The 18045-nt window shown below is 46.0% G+C and overlaps 1 non-coding gene across 1 annotated transcript; it reads right to left on the bottom strand.

Moving 5' to 3' along the window:
- Positions 1 to 354: 354 nt before the first annotated feature.
- On the bottom strand, positions 355 to 439 carry trnak-uuu (transfer RNA lysine (anticodon UUU)). Its single transcript is given in 2 exon segments — positions 355 to 390; positions 403 to 439. It is a non-coding gene; the product is annotated as a tRNA-Lys (tRNA).
- Positions 440 to 18045: the final 17606 nt, after the last annotated feature.

The raw sequence follows: 18045 nt of genomic DNA, 5'->3' as shown, positions 1-18045 counted from the left end.
GGATGCTGTTTCCCCTGGCTGGAGAGTCTAGAACTAATGGTTATAATCTCATGATAAGGGGCCGGCCATTTAGTTCAGAGATTTCTTTGCTGAGAGGGTTGTGAACCATTGGAATTCTCCACCCCAGATGCTGAGCCATTGAATAGATTCAAAACTGATGTGGATAGAATTTTGGACACTGAGGAACTCAAGGGATATGGGGATAGGTCGGGAAAGTGGAGTTGAGGTCGAAGATCAGCGATGACCTTATCAAATGGCGGAGTCGGCTCGAGGGACTGAATGGCCAACTCTTGCTCCTTTCGCTGATGTTGGTCCGCTGGAAAAGCAGAACTTGCCAGCTGTTTTAAAACTTTTCGCCTGAACAGGGACTTGAACCCTGGACCCTCAGATCACTACCTGTTTTAAAAGTCTGATGCTCTACCGACTGAGCTATCCAGGCTCGCTATAAGATTGCTTTCCATCATACAGATTCATGGTGGGACTCTGAATTATCCCTGTCGATGTCGAATTCGGGGGAGCATCTCTTTTCGACAATTTTCAGCAACGTGTTGAGGAGAATCCTTGTTTCTGTTGAACATGATGTAAGAAACATGGACAGTGAACTCGTGAGTTTACAATTCTTCTTGTTTGTACAAAATTTCTTGTCATTCGTTCGCAGCAATTAAAATACACTTTACCCAATGGCTCAAAAGCTGAACTTGTTCCACACGGGAGCTGGGAAAGGCCTCTCGACATTTCAGCCGATCAACAATTGAAAGCTGAATAATTTCACCCGTTACACCGTGACACCAGGCAGCAGATTTGCCTCCCGAATTTTCCCTACACGACACTTCAAACCGATGAATCCCTGCTTCACGGAAAGAAGAATTGTGTGTTTGGTTCTTCAGATTTAAAGATGTCGTGCCGGCCGCTTTACCATTTCAGCTCTCGCCAATCGCCCCCTCTCCCTCCTATAAACAAATAAACTCTCGCCTGCTATTGCAAGACGGGAGGTCAGAGGAGCCTCAGTGCCCACATGGGGACATGAAGAAGTCGATGTGTTGTGGAACCGGTTGTACCTTGAACTCCAGTCAAAATGTTTCGAAGTTTCAACTACTTTAGATGGCGCTGAAACTCACAACCCCAGCATTTCTCGAGTGTATAATTATTGTAGAAATAACGCGCGCTGACCGATTGCTCCACTGGAGCCGCGCACGGTCTGTGTCCCCAGTGCTCCCATCAAACAGCTTCATCCTCGGTCTCTCAATTATCACTTTCTGATCTTTCCCACACAGAAGCCTCCAAACAAGAGGCGATTCGTTAAACATCAGCAGATCTTTAAAAGCCGTGAAATCTTAAACAATGCCCCTGAAGACAATAACATTTCATTATATTATTATTGACTAAAGGCCAATTTTTTCACGGTACTTTAAGGAGGATTTGGGCAAAGTGGGAGCTGAAATTATGAAACTCTCTCTGGGCTGTCGGTGATTGGAGAGATGGGCGTTATTTCATTTGAAAACCGAGGCTCGGAACTTCCTGATGATGAAGTGTGAGAGAAGATTGTGGTTAGTGGCAGCAACTGGGGAGATCGAGAGGAGAGGGAGAAAAGTCAAAGTCACAGCTGTGACAGCTCAAGTGCTCTGCTTATCTGTAATATTTAGACAGTAATGTACAGCACAGGGCAAACCAGTTTAGAATGTGACCGTGACATGTAAATGTGACGACACGTTCTTGTTTCTGGGCTCATTGAGGTCGGAGTATAATTCTCGATGCGAGGTTCATATCCCGGCGAATCCCTAATTTATCCCGGGACTTTTGATCTTGAGCTGCGGTTCAAACTTTTGCGAAGAGGGAAAGGAAGTCCCCAAATCACTCCACCTGAATCTCAAGCGCTTTCGGAAGAAATTCAGTTCAAACAATCAGGACTTTAAAGGCACCTCAATGACCTGCACTTTCATTGAACGAGCTTTGCTTACAATTGCATTCGAACTTGAAACCGCTCTGGGCTTTCATCTCACTGAAGCAGAGTGAGGCCGCTCTGTATCTGTGAGCATGTCGGTGACGAGGTTCGCTCTGATATTGGTCGCTTTCAATTTTTAAAAATTTCACAAAACTCAGGGAAAAGAAACCGAGAATCGAATTGTCCCTGTAAGTGATGAATTGAAGGGATTGGTGCTCCAAGCAGATCTGGAAAATGCGCAGTGCGGTCGCTCAGGAATTCCAAATCCACCCTCTCACCACTCGGCGATCATATTAACTGAGCTTTACTCTGGCCCAGTGTCACCGCGCTGAAATCGAGTATTTCTCCGGCACGTTTCTCTTAACTTCACAGTTGCTGGTTTAAGAGTGAAGACCGGCTCGTTGGATTTTCACTCCTGCAAGTTTCAACCACTCATTTTGGACTGACTGTAAACAGCTGTTCTATTGGTCGCTGCAACCTCAAAGTTCAGCTCAATGAGTTACTGGTTCAGTGGGTGACTTCTTCACCTGTCTCGGTGGTGCTATCGGTTGGTGCGAAAGTTTGATGTTTCGAGCCCGAATTTTATTTTCCCTAAGGATTCATCGCCTCAAAGTTCCAGGGTTTCAATGTGTGTTTTGTCTGCAAGAAAATGTACCGTGATCATTGCCGGCTGAGCAGGGCTGATATTCCACCATTTACCCTGTTGTCGGAGAGCAGGCACATGAATCATATAAAGAAATGGAACATTGGCTTCACGGAAATCACAATTCATAACCCATTTATTTTAAACGGGTTTATTTTAAATGAGTTAACGCCTGCCTTAAATGGTAGACTCAGGACTGTCACACAAACAGGTTAAATCTTCAGAGAATAATTACCACAATCATTTTTAGACTGGATGCCTCACGGCGACTTTGCTGTCAGTGAAGAGAGACGAGAAAGACCAAAGTGCCGTTTGCCCCTCTCAGTGTGGCCCTGAAGGACTGTGTCCAGGCTGAAGTTCTGTTCCCACCGGACGATCCTCCCCCCAGATTGTCCTTTCTGAGCTCCAGTCAGGTGATGTTAAACACTCAGGAGGAAAAGACCAAAATCTACAACAAGGTAATTAAAACAAAACTGATTTATTTAACAGATATCCAGAATATTAAACTCCAGCCCAGTTATAGGGCTTATTAACATCAGCAGAAACAAACCCCAACTGTCAGAATGAACATGGTTCAGTCCTGGATGGGATCAACAGCAGAATCCAACCCCTGTTGTCACTTTTGAACTTCCTGGTGTCTCAGCACGTGTGATGACTGAGTGAATCCCTTCCCACACACGGAATCATAGAATCAGAGAAAGCTACAGCACAGAAGGAAGCCATTCGGCCCATCGTGTCTGTGACGGCCGAAAAAGAGCGATCCAGCATAATCCCACTTTCCAGGGCTTGGTCCGTAGCCCTGTAGGTTACGGCACTTCAAATGCACATCCATGCACTTTTGAAATGAGTTGAGGTTTTCTGCCTCGACCGCCCTTTCAGACAGTGAGTTCCAGACCCCGACCACCCTGTCCGCTTCTGTGTATCCTCGAACTTTATCACTGCTGTCCGGAGGTCGAGGAGACAACCATTCGCTCCTCTATGACATAAATCGTGAATTATACCCTGACCCCGACGAGCCCAGAAACAAGAACGTGTCCTTAAATTAAAGTGTTACAGACACATTCTGTGAGAGGTCTGTCTGTGCGATGAAATGGTGTTTTTGAACAGTCATTCTGATATCAGTTTCCTCCTCAAACCTGAACAAATACCAATTCCAAAGTGTGACTTTGTCGCTAAATTCCACAAATTAGGTAAAAATAATAAGCGACACAAAGCACTGTTGGGAGTTGAACCCAGGATCGCCTGTTTACAAAACAGATGCTTTAACCAACGAAACCACAGCACCAATTCACAGCACCTGTTCCCCACCTCGTCTCACTAATATCGATCAGCGACACGTTACTGTCTGTTCGAGGCACAGACCGTTTTATCTTTGTCCATTTCCCTTGTCCGTTTCCCTGTCCATCCTGATACTGCCTGCATTTCTCGCTGTGTTTATCTTTGTGTATCCATCAGTGCGTTGACACACCGATGATTAAGTGTGCTTGTGTTTGTTACATTAAATAAATTCGGGGTTCAGACAATTCTCGCTCTGACATTGGAGAACGATTGAGCCGAACTTTACAGCGAAGTCTTGTTTATTGTGGTGCTGAAACGAAAAACCCGAAGAGGTCCAAAAAGGGAAAAGGAGCAAAAACTTGTGAGGGAAAATAACGACAACAATCAAGGTATTTACAGGTATATTAAGAGAAAGAAGGGTGACTAAGAGTAATGTGGGCCCCTTAAAGACAGATGGAGGTGATATTGTAATTGAAAATCAGGAAATGGCAGAGTTGCTGAATATTTACTTTGCATCGGTCTTCATGGAAAAGGATGAGGCGAACATAGCAGAGACACGAGGAAAACTGTAAATAAATCAAGGGGATTCAGTGTAAATAAAATAATGGCATTGGAGAAAATAATGAGATTGAAGATTGTCAAATCTCCAGGACCTGATGTTTACCATCCCAGGGGAATAAGAGGAATAGGTAAGGAACTTGTACATGCTTACTCATGATCGATCAAAACTCTCTTGATTCAGGAATTGTTGCTTTAATTGAAACATTGTCAATGTCACTCCATTATTTCGGATGGGTCGGAGAGATAAAGTTGGAAATTCTAGGCCTATCAGTCTGACGCCTGTTGTGGGGAAGTTACCAGTATCCGTTATTGGGGAAAGAATGACTGAGCACTTGGATAAATATGGAGTAATCAGAGAGAGCCAGCATGGATTTGTAAAGGGGAAGTCAAGTCTAACAAAGCTCGTTGAACTTTTTGAAGATGTAACTAACGTGCTCGATAATGGAGTGTCTCTGGGTGTTAGATGGACATTGACTTCCAAAGGCATCCAATAAGGGACCACATAAGAGACTGTCAACAAAAATGAGAGTGCGTGGAATTTAAGGCAACCTATTGAAATGGGTCAGGAGTTGGTTAGAAGGTGGGAGGCAGAGGCCCGGGATAATAAGGGATGTACTCAAATTGGCCGGATGTGATTAGTTCTGGGGCATCAGCTTTTTCCGATATGTATAAATGACGGAGATGAAGGAATAGAGAGCCGGACACTCACGTTTGTCGCTGACATCGAGTTAGGAGGCGCAGTGAGTAGTGTAGATGGGAGCATAAAGTTACAAAGGGAAATTGATAGATTCAGTGAGTTGGTAAAACTGTGTCAGATGGAGCTTACATAGAATTACATCGAATGTACATCACAGAAACAGGCAATTCGGCCCAACTAGACTATACCGGTGTTTATGCTGCAGACGAGCCTCCTCCAACCCCTCTTCATCGAACCCTATGAGTAAACTCTAATATTCCCTTCTCCTCTATGTGCTTATCCAGCTTCCCCGTAAATGCATCCATTCTATTCGCCTTAACTACTCCTTGTGGTGGCGAGTTGAACATTCTAACGCCTCTCTGGGTAAATCTGTTTCTCTTGAATGCCAGATTGGATACATTAGTGACTGTATTAATGTTTCAGAAGATGGGATGATCGAGTGAATCTCTTCCCACACACGGAGCAGGTGAAAAGTCTCTCCCCAGTGTGAGTGCATCGATGTCTCAGCAGTTCGTTTCTGATTTTAAATCTCTTCCCACAGTCAGAACATTTAAAGGTCTCTCAGTGTGAACTCGCTGGTGTGACAGAAGGAGGGATGACCGAGTGAATCTCTCCTTACACACGGAGCAGGAGAACGGCCTCTCCCCAATGTGAACTCGCTGGTGTCTCAGCAGGTTGGATGACTGAATGAATCTCTTCCCACACACAGATCAGGAGAATGGCCTCTCCCCAGTGTGGGAGCATTGGTGCATCAGCAGGGTGGATGACCGAATGAATCTCTTCCCACACGCAGAGCAGGTGAACGGTCTCTCCCCAGTGTGGGTGCGTTGGTGCATCAGCAGGGTGGATGACCGAGTGAATCCCTTCCCACACGCAGAGCAGGTGAACGGTCTCTCCCCAGTGTGAGTGCGTTGGTGTGTCAGCAGATGAATTTTGCTTTTAAATCTCTTCTCACAGTCAGAACATTTAAAAGGTCTCTCATCGGAGTGCACTCGCTGGTGTGACAGAAGGTGTGATGACCGAGTGAATCTCTTCCCACACACGGAGCAGGTGAACGGCCTCTCCCCAGTGTGAACTCGCTGGTGTCTCAGCAGGTTGGATGCCCAAGTGAATCCCTTCCCACAAGCAGAGCAGGTGAACGGCCTCTCCCCAGTGTGAGTGCGTTGGTGTGTCAGCAGAATACTTTTGCTTTTAAACCTCTTCTCACAGTCAGAACATTTAAAAGGTCTCTCATCGGAGTGAACTCGCTGGTGTGACAGAAGGTGTGATGACCGATTGAATCCCTTCCCACACACGGAGCAGGTGAATGGCCTCTCCCCAGTGTGAGTGCGTTGGTGTTTCAGCAGAATACTTTTGCATTCAAACATCTTCTCACAGTCAGAACATTTAAAAGGTCTCTCCCCAGTGTGAACTCGCTGGTGTGTCAGGAGGCCGGATGACTGACTGAATCCCTTCCCACACACGGAGCAGGTGAACGGCCTCTCCCCAGTGTGACGGCGTCGATGAGTTTCCAGCTGTGACGGGTAATTGAATCCCTTCCCACAGTCCCCGCATTTACACGGTTTCTCCATGGTCCGGGTGTCCTTGTGTCTCTCCAGGTTGGACGATCAGTTGAAACCTCGTCCACACACAGAACACGTGTACGGTTTCTCCCCGCTGTGAATGGTGTGATGTTTTTTCAGGCTGTGTAACTGGTTAAAGCTCTTTCCACAGTCAGTGCACTGGAACACTCTCACTCGGGTGTGTGTGTCTCGGTGCTTTTCCACTCACACTGATGTTTGAAATCTTCTCCCATGGATAGAACAGACAAACATTTCTCCTTCCACATTCAAAGGCCGATGATATTCAGGTCCTGATGAATCGAGTGACTCTGTCAGATCTTGATGTGATCTTTGGTTTGAGTTTCCCTCTGCAAATCCTCCCCTGTAAAAAGAGTTCATAAAAGTTATCACTGTAAGTACAGGATAGAAATTCAGATCAGATAACTTTACTTTCTATGGAACATTATTTCCTCTCTCATTCCTCAAAGCTGTAAATCCCCGTCCCACACACTCTCCCTCCTCCTTGTGCTGAAATCCAAACCCATCGCATCATCTTTCAGTGGCCCTAAACCATGAGTGAAAGGGTGAGAGAGGAATGTGAGAGAGTGAGTGTGAGAGAGTGTGAGTACAGCAGTGGGCTCGGTGTGGAGAATGAAGTGGTGCAGGTGGAGCATCTTTCATTGGGGCAGCAGTGATCATAATCTCATTCGGTTTAGAATAGTTATGGAAAAGGACAGGGGACAGTCAAATGTGAAAATTCTTAACTGGAGGAGGGCTAATTCCAGTGAGTTAAAAAGGGATCTTGTCCAGTTGGATTGGAATCAATAATTGTCAGGCAGAACAGTAATTGAACAGTGGGAGGCCTTCAAGGAGGAGTGGGTTTGGGTACAGAGTAGACAGATTCCCACGAGGTGGAAAGGAACAGCATCCAAAGCTCGAGCTCCCTGGATGACTGAAGATATAGAGATCACCATTTCTCCTTCATTTACAGACTCTCCCTGACCGATCACCATTTCTCCTTCATTTACAGACTCTCCCTGACCGATCACCATTTCTCCTTCATTTACAGACTCTCCCTGACCGATCACCATTTCTCCTTCATTTACAGACTCTCCCTGACCGATCACCATTTCTCCTTCATTTACAGACACTCCCTGACCGATCACCATTTCTCCTTCATTTACAGACTCTCCCTGACCGATCACCATTTCTCCTTCATTTACAGACGCTCCCTGACCGATCACCATTTCTCCTTCATTTACAGACGCTCCCTGACCGATCACCATTTCTCCTTCATTTACAGACGCTCCCTGACCGATCCCCATTTCCCCTTCATTTCCCGGCGGGTAGTGAGGGGGGGATAATGTTCACTGTTTTATATTCGGGTCTGGGGCCGCACTCGGGGTTTGTAAAGCCTGAGCCTGGGCCTGAGCCCGGACCCGGGCCCCGGGGTTTATTGAGCCTCTTGCTCCGATCCTCTGACCTGCACCGAACGCGCTCCTCCCGCAGCCTCGACTGGCCGCGCATGATCAGGACACACTGACCGATAATGAGTCACTACTGCGCCTGCGTACTGGGCTCCACTGATTCAGATAGGGCACAATCTGAACCGCGCTGCATGCTGGGTGATGCAGCCGCCATTGATGATCATAATATCAGGCCGGAAAACAAAGACATTGGAAGCAGGAAGAGCGCGTTTGGAACAAAGACAATAAAATAAACTGAAATACCAGCTCTTCGTGTCATTTAAATCGGCACAAACACACAGCGCAGACGCTCCACCACTTTGGTGAACTCCAGAACATATTTTTTCGGTAACTTTTATTAATTTCGTTTTATTAAATGTTGCAACTGGCGGGTTCAATTCATATTTATTTTCGAACTGCACCTCAGGATGTCAGTCTCAACACTAATCCCGCCCTGGTGATTCAGGAGAGTTCCGGACCAAGAGGAGGAGCGGAAATTGACTTGAGGGGTGGGCGTCTGAGGGGTGAGTTGGTCCTCCAACCAATCGGAGTGTGTGAGGGGTGGGAGTTGTGGCACCGAATGGGCGGGTCGAAGCCCAGATGTCCCTCATTGTCTGAAACATAATTTTTAAAACCTAATTTATCTTAAACTCCTGGAGACAACTCGACCTTTCTGTTGCGTCTTGAAACAGATCAAACCAGATGAGGTGGAGCAAACATTTCAACATTTGTCAGAAAAACACATTAACGAAGAACAGCCAACATGGATCATTTGAGATAACTCAAGTCTACTGATAAAGTGAATGTCGTGGTTGTTGTGTACATTGATTGTGAAAGGGTGTTTGGTAAGATGCCGGACAGGAGGCTTGTTGATAAAATTAGTACTTACCGTATTAAAAGGAATGAGGCAGTGTGGATAGGAAGTTGTGTGAAGGGCAGAAAACAGAAAGTAGTGGTTAATGGATGTTCTCCAGACTGGAGGGATGTGAACATTGGTGTCCCACAGGATCAGTGTTGGGACCATTGCTAACCACAATACAGAGAATGATCTGAGCTTGGGTATGTGGGACACAAGGTGAAAATTTCGAGATGACGCCAAAATTGGCACCGGGGCAACTGTGAAGAGGAGTCAGAGACTTCACTGTGACGTCCACGGGTTAGTAAATGGGCCAGGTGAAATTTAATGCAGAGAAATGTGACGTGATGCATTTTGAGAGGAAGAAAAATGAGATGAAATGTAAACTAAATGGTCAAAGTTTAAAAGTAGAGAAGCAGAGAGACTTAGGGATGGAAGGTTCTAAATAATGCATTGTCTTATTAATTAACAAGTCTGAGAGTCAGCAACTTTAATACCTCATGAAGAAATATATGAGTAAATTCTCTTTCCTCTCCCATACCAGACTAAACATGCAAATCCCCCGTGTGGACGAGATCAGCCCTCTGGATGGAACCACGGACTCCCTGAGCTTGATCTCCGGTGTCTCCAGTCCCAACTGCCCCTTACATCAGTATCCCCTCACTTTTATACCCTGTTGTGATCCATCTCTGTCACTGGAGCTGGAACTTCCCTAATCTGTGGTTTACAAGGACACATTGCTTGGTTCCCAGCAGTTACTTTTCTTCAGTAGTGTTCTCATGATCCCTGAACTACCCTGCTTACTGTTAATCAGAATCATAGAATCAGAGAAAATTTACAACACAGAAGGAGGCCATTCATCCCATCGTGTCCGCGCCAGCCGAAAATGAGCCACCCAGCCTAATCCCACTTTCCAGCACTTGGTCCATAGCCTTGTAGGTCACGGCACTTCAGGTGCATATCCGGCTACCTTTTAAATGAGTTGAGGGTTTCTGCCTCTACCACCCTTTCAGGCAGTGAATTCCAGACAACGACCACCCTCTGGGTGAAAAATGTCTTCCTCAGCTCCTCAATAATCCTTCTACCAATCACTTTAAATCTATGCCCTGCCCCTTGTTTATTGACCTCTCTGCTAAGGGAAATCGGTTCTTCCTATCCAGCCTATCCAGGCCACACATAAATTTGTACACCTCAATTAAATCAATCCTCAGACTTGTTAGACTCGAATTTTTGGATCAAAACCAGACGGAGACGGAACTGCTGACCAAGTTAAAGTTTATTAGAAAACCTTGTGCACAAAGGGAGAGTGGCAGCTTCCTCAAGCTCGTGACTAACTCTCAAAGGAACGTCAGCACTACAAGCATGTTTATACCTTTCAATAAGCAACACCCACCTGCTGTCGAATGTGGTACAGGTCTATGTAACTACAGAGGGTTTCATTGGGTGGTATAGTCTGCCACTCATTTGTCAGGTGCTACCTTGGGTCGTCCCATGACATTAAACATCTCACATTCCTGAGGAGGACACTTATCAATAAACACAAGTCCCAGACATTGAAACTACACAAAGGGTCTTCACAAAGTCCTGAGCAGCTGCTTCCTATCTGACTCCCTTTTGAGCTGGGGTAACCTTGGAGATATCCACCGCTCCTCCCTTAATCATCCGAAGTGAGCTCGTTAGGATAAACAATGTCGGCTTCGGCCTTGAATAAACATTCCCTGGTGTGTTCTGGAGATAAGCGAGGTGGTGGACACAAATCCAACAAACCTGCCTTTTGTCAGCTTTTACAGTGTGGGTTACAAGCTGCTCCCATAATGGTCAAGTATCCCATCATGCTTTGCTGCTACCTAAATGCTACATGTGCGATTTAACTACTTGTGTGTGAGGATAGGAGTGGCTAATCATTCTTTAATATATATATATATATATATCAGGTTAGGTGAGGGGGGGCTGGAGGTTTTGGATTTCTGTTCACAAGCCTATTTTCCAGTCCAACAGTCCCCCCTCCAAACCTGGACATTGGATTATTCAGGGAAAAGCAAGAGCGCAAGTGACTGAGGTTTTGTATAATAATCAACCTAATTTACTCGCCCTCTCCCCTCCCCAGCCCACTGGCTATTCCAGGGGGATCCTCTATTGGTCACATATGATCCGACATGAGTCCTGTCGAGGCGGCCGCCCGTCGAGGCACCGGGTCTGCATCAAAAGAGGGTAATTAGTCATTTACATTAAAACCATTCCCGATTCAATCTCCTGCTGCTCTCCTCACCCACACACTTGATTTTTCCCACAAGCGGCTGAAATCGTCTGAAGCACGGGTGGGGGAGGGGTGCATGCACCAGCTGTTTTAACCTCCTGTCCAGTCAGATGTTTTGCCACAGCCCGTTGCCATTTCTTACATGCCATACATAGCAGAATAAAGACCAGTATTAACTGCACCATGACCAAAACATGGGAAATTAGTCGGATCCATGGGTGAATCTGTACATTTAGTCCCCAGTCCCATAAGACATCCCACCACATGATGTCTTTCCTCAACTCCTTGCTCCCCTGTTCCATGGTATAATACACCTGCTGGGAATGTTCAACCTGCTCTCGTAACTGTCTCAGGTGTTCGGGCAATGGAGGTATTGGATATCCAAACGTGTTGATGTAGTTCCATACGTCGTTCCTAATGTCTTCAGACACTTGAAGAAAGGTCGTGTTGTCCTGGTGTATGTCCACCAGCTCCTCATGTCCAATTCGTACAGGACTTTCCGGGGTGAAGCTAAACTCCGGACTGGGGATGGCACACATTAAGTCGCGTAACTAACACATACCCACCTCGGCTATCATCCAGATAGCACGTGTGTGTACCAAACTCGTCCCGGCACCATTCTAACTCCGAGTCAGTAGCTGCCCGCCCATAAACCAGCAGTCCCAACAATCCTATCATCCCTGATACAGACCAATTCATAGTGTCAAAGTCGCCAGTGCCCCAGATTCAGGGACCAGTGCTGGGCCGGGGTAGGAGAAGAGGGGTCCGATAGACCTGGGAAAAGAGGAAGGAAACAGAGAGGAGGATGAAGAGGAGGGAAATATTCCAGCCTGGGTAACCAATAGTTGGAGAGTCAATATGACCGGTAGCGGTGACAGTACTGGGGCCGGCCCGTGTACCTGTAAGGCAGAGAGAGAGATACATAACATCCTAAACAATTGACTCGATCTTCTGACCTTCGTCCTGGAAAAAAAAACAAGAAAGCTGATTCGCATTATTCTTAACGATTTATTACGCATCTGTTAACCCCTCCACACGTCCTGTTCCAATCCAGTCCGATCCGTTCATGCTGCAGCAATGAGCTTGAGGAGGGAGACGCTGACATCTAGAGAGATAGTGTGCCTCCTGTAAATGCTGGACCCGGAAATGGTTAGCCTGGTTGGTCTCACTGAGCAGACGCAGGTATGTCAGGAGGGTGTTTTGGAACTGGGAGGTGTCCCCTGTGCCCAGTGGGGGTGCGTCTTGGGGTAACACCATGGCCCGTCCAGTCATTAGTTCGAATGGTGTAAAGCCGGTGCTTTTGGCTGGCGTGGCCCGTAATCGCCAAAGATTAGCGGGGAGGACGGTGTTCCACCCTTTACCGGTCTGCAGGATGATTTTACTGATGGATTGTTTTAGCGTGCGGTTCATTCCCTCTCCCATTCCAGACGATTGAGGATGGCAGGGGATGTGGAACCGCTATCGGACCCCCAAAAGAGCCAAAGCCTGTTTCATTGTCTTGCCGGTGAAATGGGTTCCCTGATCCGAACCTATCTGGTCGGGCACTCCCCAGCGAGGAATGACCTCCATGGCTAGGATTTTTGCTGCTGCTTCGGCCGTATTCCCCCTGGTCGGGAAATCCTCCACCCAGCGAGTGAAAAGGTCAATGATGACAAAAACATGGCTGTACCCGCCACTGGGAGGGAGGGGCCAATGAAATCCATCTGTAAATGTGTCCATGGTCCGCTGGGCCGTCGGGCGTGTCCCATACGTACTCGAACGTGACCACCAATTCCCGTTTGGAGACAGGGCAAACAGAAGCGTCCGGACTCGTGGATTTCCCTGGCCAGGCCGGGCCATCACCAGGTGTCAGCTATGAGGTAGTATAATTTGTACCCTCCCAGGTGTGTGGGTTCATGGTAGGATTGTATCAGGGCTCGTCTAAAGGCTCTCGGGACCACATACCGGGTCTCATGAGGCCAAAACCCCTGGGAGTCTTGATGTGCTCCCTCTTGCACCCAGAGGTGGATATTCTCGGGGGACTCAGAGAGGTACGCGGTTAGGAGGGACTCCCTTGTTACCTCGCTAGCTTGGGAACCCTTCCCTTGTGCTTCCCCTCTGCAGAATTAAGAGCCGTCACAGGGAGGGTGAAGGCAGCCTGCTGAGCGGCCAAGTCCGCAGCCCGGATCCCTCTGATTTCCGGGGTCTCCTCCGTCTGATGGGCCCGAATCTTAATGACAGCCCCCAAGGTGGGACCACTCGCTGCCCGAATAAGCTCGGCGATCGCAGGGGCCGTGCTTAATTGAGTGGCCTAAGGTAGTCAAATAGCCTCGTCGCTGCCAGAGGCGCGAGTAATCATGGACGACAGAGTAAGCATCCTGGCTGTCAGTGTATATGATCGCCGTTGTCCCTTCCGCCAATTGGAGGGCTTTGGTGAGCGCGGTGATCTCTGCCAGTTGCCCCCCTCCTCCGTTCCCAAGGCCCCTTGAGCAAGAGTCTGTCCTGACGGACCCACCACGGCCCATCCGTTGACCCGTCGGCCCTCGTGGTAAAAGCTGGACCCGTCTCCAGACATTTCTGAACAGGCCCGGACGATGGGTTCCGTAAGGAGAGGTCCCTGACTCTCGTAGCGTAAAATAGTCGTGAATCATGAGGAGTCCCTTCATCAATCAGGAAAGACGCCGGGTTCGTTCGAGGGTCAGTTATCACCTCGATCCGGATCCCCTTACCGAACAAACACGCCTCCCATCTCGCACGCCCCTGATTGGAAGTTGTTTTTCCGCTGCCTGTGAGGAGTTTAACGAGGCTGTGACGGGTGTGTCGGATAACTTTACCGGGACCTACCATGGGCTCTCTTGCTTCTACAGCCGGTGCCGCACAGTCGGTGGCGGCCAGATATGGAGGCTGTTCTGTCATAGAGGATGGTATTGGGCAGGAATAGTACCCCACCGGCCGGATGTGATCGTCCCGGAATTGTCCCACCACCGCACTATACGCCCGATTGCCCACCCAATTCCACAAATGGGAGGGTTTTGCAGGGTCCGGGAGACCCAGGGCAGGTGCATTAGCCAAAGTGATTTTGACCATTTCAAAAGCTTCGACTGCCTCAGGTGTCCAATCCAGTCTCGCCTCTCCCGGGGGCCCTCCCTTTAGGAGGTTGTTTAAGGGACTTGCCAATTCGGTGAAGTCAGTTCCGTACGTGAGGCAGTAATTGAACAAACCCATTACACTCCGCAGGACGGAGACGGTCGCCGGTCGCGGCATTTGTAAAAGTGCTCGGACCCCCTCGGGGATTAATTCAGGACAGACAGCAGGGATTATTGGAGGAAATAACACAGTTTAGGGATAAAATGGATTAATTCAGTACAGACAGCAGGGATTATTGGAGGAAATAACACAGAGTAGGGATAAAATGGATTAATTCAGGACAGACAGCAGGGATTATTGGAAGAAATAACACAGTGTAGGGATAAAATGGATTAATTCAGGACAGACAGCAGGGATTATTGGAGCAAATAACACAGTGTAGGGATAAAATGGATTAATTCAGGACCGACAGCAGGGAATATTGGAGGAAATAACACAGTGTAGGGATAAAATGGATAATTCAGGACAGACAGCAGGGATTATGGGAGGAAATAACACAGTGTAGGGATGAAATGGATTAATTCAGGACAGACAGCAGGGATTATTGGAGGAAATAACACAGTGTAGGGATAAAATGGATAATTCAGGACAGACAGCAGGGATCATTGGAGGAAATAACACAGTGTAGGGATGAAATGGATTAATTCAGGACAGACAGCAGGGATTATTGGAGGAAATAACACAGTGTAGGGATAAAATGGATAATTCAGGACAGACAGCAGGGATTATTGGAGGAAATAACACAGTGTAGGGATAAAATGGATAATTCAGGACAGACAGCAGGGAATATTGGAGGAAATAACACAGTGTAGGGATAAAATGGATTAATTCAGGACAGACAGCAGGGATTATTGCAGGAAATAACACAGTGGAGGGATAAAATGGATTAATTCAGGACAGACAGCAGGGATCATTGGAGGAAATAACACAGTGTAGTGATAAAATGGATTAATTCAGGACAGACAGCAGGGATTATTGGAGGAAATAACACAGTGTAGGGATAAAATGGATAATTCAGGACAGACAGCAGGGATTATTGGAAGAAATAACACAGTGAAGGGATAAAATGGATTAATTCAGGACAGACAGCAGGGATTATTGGAGGAAATAACACAGTGTAGGGATAAAATGGATTAATTCAGGACAGACAGCAGGGATTATTGGAAGAAATAACACAGTGTAGGGATAAAATGGATTAATTCAGGACAGACAGCAGGGAATATTGGAGGAAATAACACAGTGTAGGAATAAAATGGATTAATTCAGGACAGACAGCAGGGATTATTGGAAGAAATAACACAGTGTAGGGATAAAATGGATTAATTCAGGACCGACAGCAGGGAATATTGGAGGAAATAACACAGTGTAGGGATAAAATGGATAATTCAGGACAGACAGCAGGGATTATGGGAGGAAATAACACAGTGTAGGGATAAAATGGATAATTCAGGACAGATAGCAGGGATTATTGGAGGAAATAACACAGTGTAGGGATAAAATGGATAATTCAGGACAGACAGCAGGGATTATTGGAAGAAATAACACAGTGAAGGGATAAAATGGATTAATTCAGGACAGACAGCAGGGATTATTGGAGGAAATAACACAGTGTTGGGATAAAATGGATTAATTCAGGACAGACAGCAGGGATTATTGGAGGAAATAACACAGTGTAGGGATAAAATGGATTAATTCAGGACAGACAGCAGTGATTATTGGAGGAAATAACACAGTGTAGGGATAAAATGGATTAATTCAGGACAGACAGCAGGGATTATTGGAGGAAATAACACAGTGTAGGGATAAAATGGATTAATTCAGGACAGACAGCAGGGATTATTGGAGGAAATAACACAGTGTAGGGATAAAATGGATTAATTCAGGACAGACAGCAGGGATTATTGGAGGGAATAACACAGTGTAGGGATAAAATGGATTAATTCAGGACAGACAGCAGGGAATATTGGAGGAAATAACACAGTGTAGGGATAAAATGGATTAATTCTTGGCAGACAGCAGGGATCATTGGAGGAAATAACACAGTGTAGGGATAAAATGGATTAATTCAGGACAGACAGCAGGGATTATTGGAGGAAATAACACAGTGTAGGGATAAAATGGATTAATTCAGGACAGACAGCAGGGATTATTGGAAGAAATAACACAGTGTAGGGATAAAATGGATTAATTCAGGACAGACAGCAGGGATTATTGGAGGAAATAACACAGTGTAGGGATAAAATGGATTAATTCAGGACCGACAGCAGGGATTATTGGAGGAAATAACACAATTTAGGGATAAAATGGATTAATTCAGGACAGACAGCAAGGAATATTGGAGGAAATAACACAGTGTTGGGATAAAATGGATCAATTCACGACAGACAGCAGGGAATATTGGAGGAAATAACACAGTGTAGGGATAAAATGGATTAATTCAGGACAGACAGCAGGGATTATTGGAGGAAATAACACAGTGTAAGGGATAAAATGGATTAATTCAGGACAGACAGCAGGGATTATTGGAGGAAATAACACAGTGTAGGGATAAAATGGATTAATTCAGGACAGACAGCAGGGATTATTGGAAGAAATAACACAGTGTAGGGATAAAATGGATTAATTCAGGACCGACAGCAGGGAATATTGGAGGAAATAACACAGTGTAGGGATAAAATGGATAATTCAGGACAGACAGCAGGGATTATGGGAGGAAATAACACAGTGTAGGGATAAAATGGATAATTCAGGACAGACAGCAGTGATTATTGGAAGAAATAACACGGTGAAGGGATAAAATGGATTAATTCAGGACAGACAGCAGGGATTATTGGAGGAAATAACACAGTGTTGGGATAAAATGGATTAATTCAGGACAGACAGCAGGGATTATTGGAGGAAATAACACAGTGTAGGGATAAAATGGATTAATTCAGGACAGACAGCAGTGATTATTGGAGGAAATAACACAGTGTAGGGATAAAATGGATTAATTCAGGACAGACAGCAGGGAATATTGGAGGAAATAACACAGTGTAGGGATAAAATGGATTAATTCTTGGCAGACAGCAGGGATCATTGGAGGAAATAACACAGTGTAGGGATAAAATGGATTAATTCAGGACAGACAGCAGGGATTATTGGAGGAAATAACACAGTGCAGGGATAAAATGGATTAATTCAGGACAGACAGCAGGGATTATTGGAAGAAATAACACAGTGCAGGGATAAAATGGATTAATTCAGGACCGACAGCAGGGATTATTGGAGGAAATAACACAATTTAGGGATAAAATGGATTAATTCAGGACAGACAGCAAGGAATATTGGAGGAAATAACACAGTGTTGGGATAAAATGGATCAATTCACGACAGACAGCAGGGAATATTGGAGGAAATAACACAGTGTAGGGATAAAATGGATTAATTCAGGACAGACAGCAGGGATTATTGGAGGAAATAACACAGTGTAGGGATAAAATGGATTAATTCAGGACAGACAGCAGGGATTATTGAAGGAAATGACACAATGCAGTGATAAAATGGATTAATTCAGGACAGACAGCAGGGAATATTGGAGGAAATAACACAGTGTTGGGATAAAATGGATTAATTCAGGACAGACAGCAGGGATTATTGGAGGAAATAACACAGTGTAGGGATTAAATGGATTAATTC

Source organism: Heptranchias perlo, unplaced genomic scaffold, assembly GCF_035084215.1.
Source record: "Heptranchias perlo isolate sHepPer1 unplaced genomic scaffold, sHepPer1.hap1 HAP1_SCAFFOLD_417, whole genome shotgun sequence".
Classification (NCBI taxonomy): Eukaryota; Metazoa; Chordata; class Chondrichthyes; order Hexanchiformes; family Hexanchidae; genus Heptranchias; species Heptranchias perlo.
Note: the sequence above shows the minus strand (reverse complement) of the source record. Positions and strands in the feature narration are given on the sequence as shown.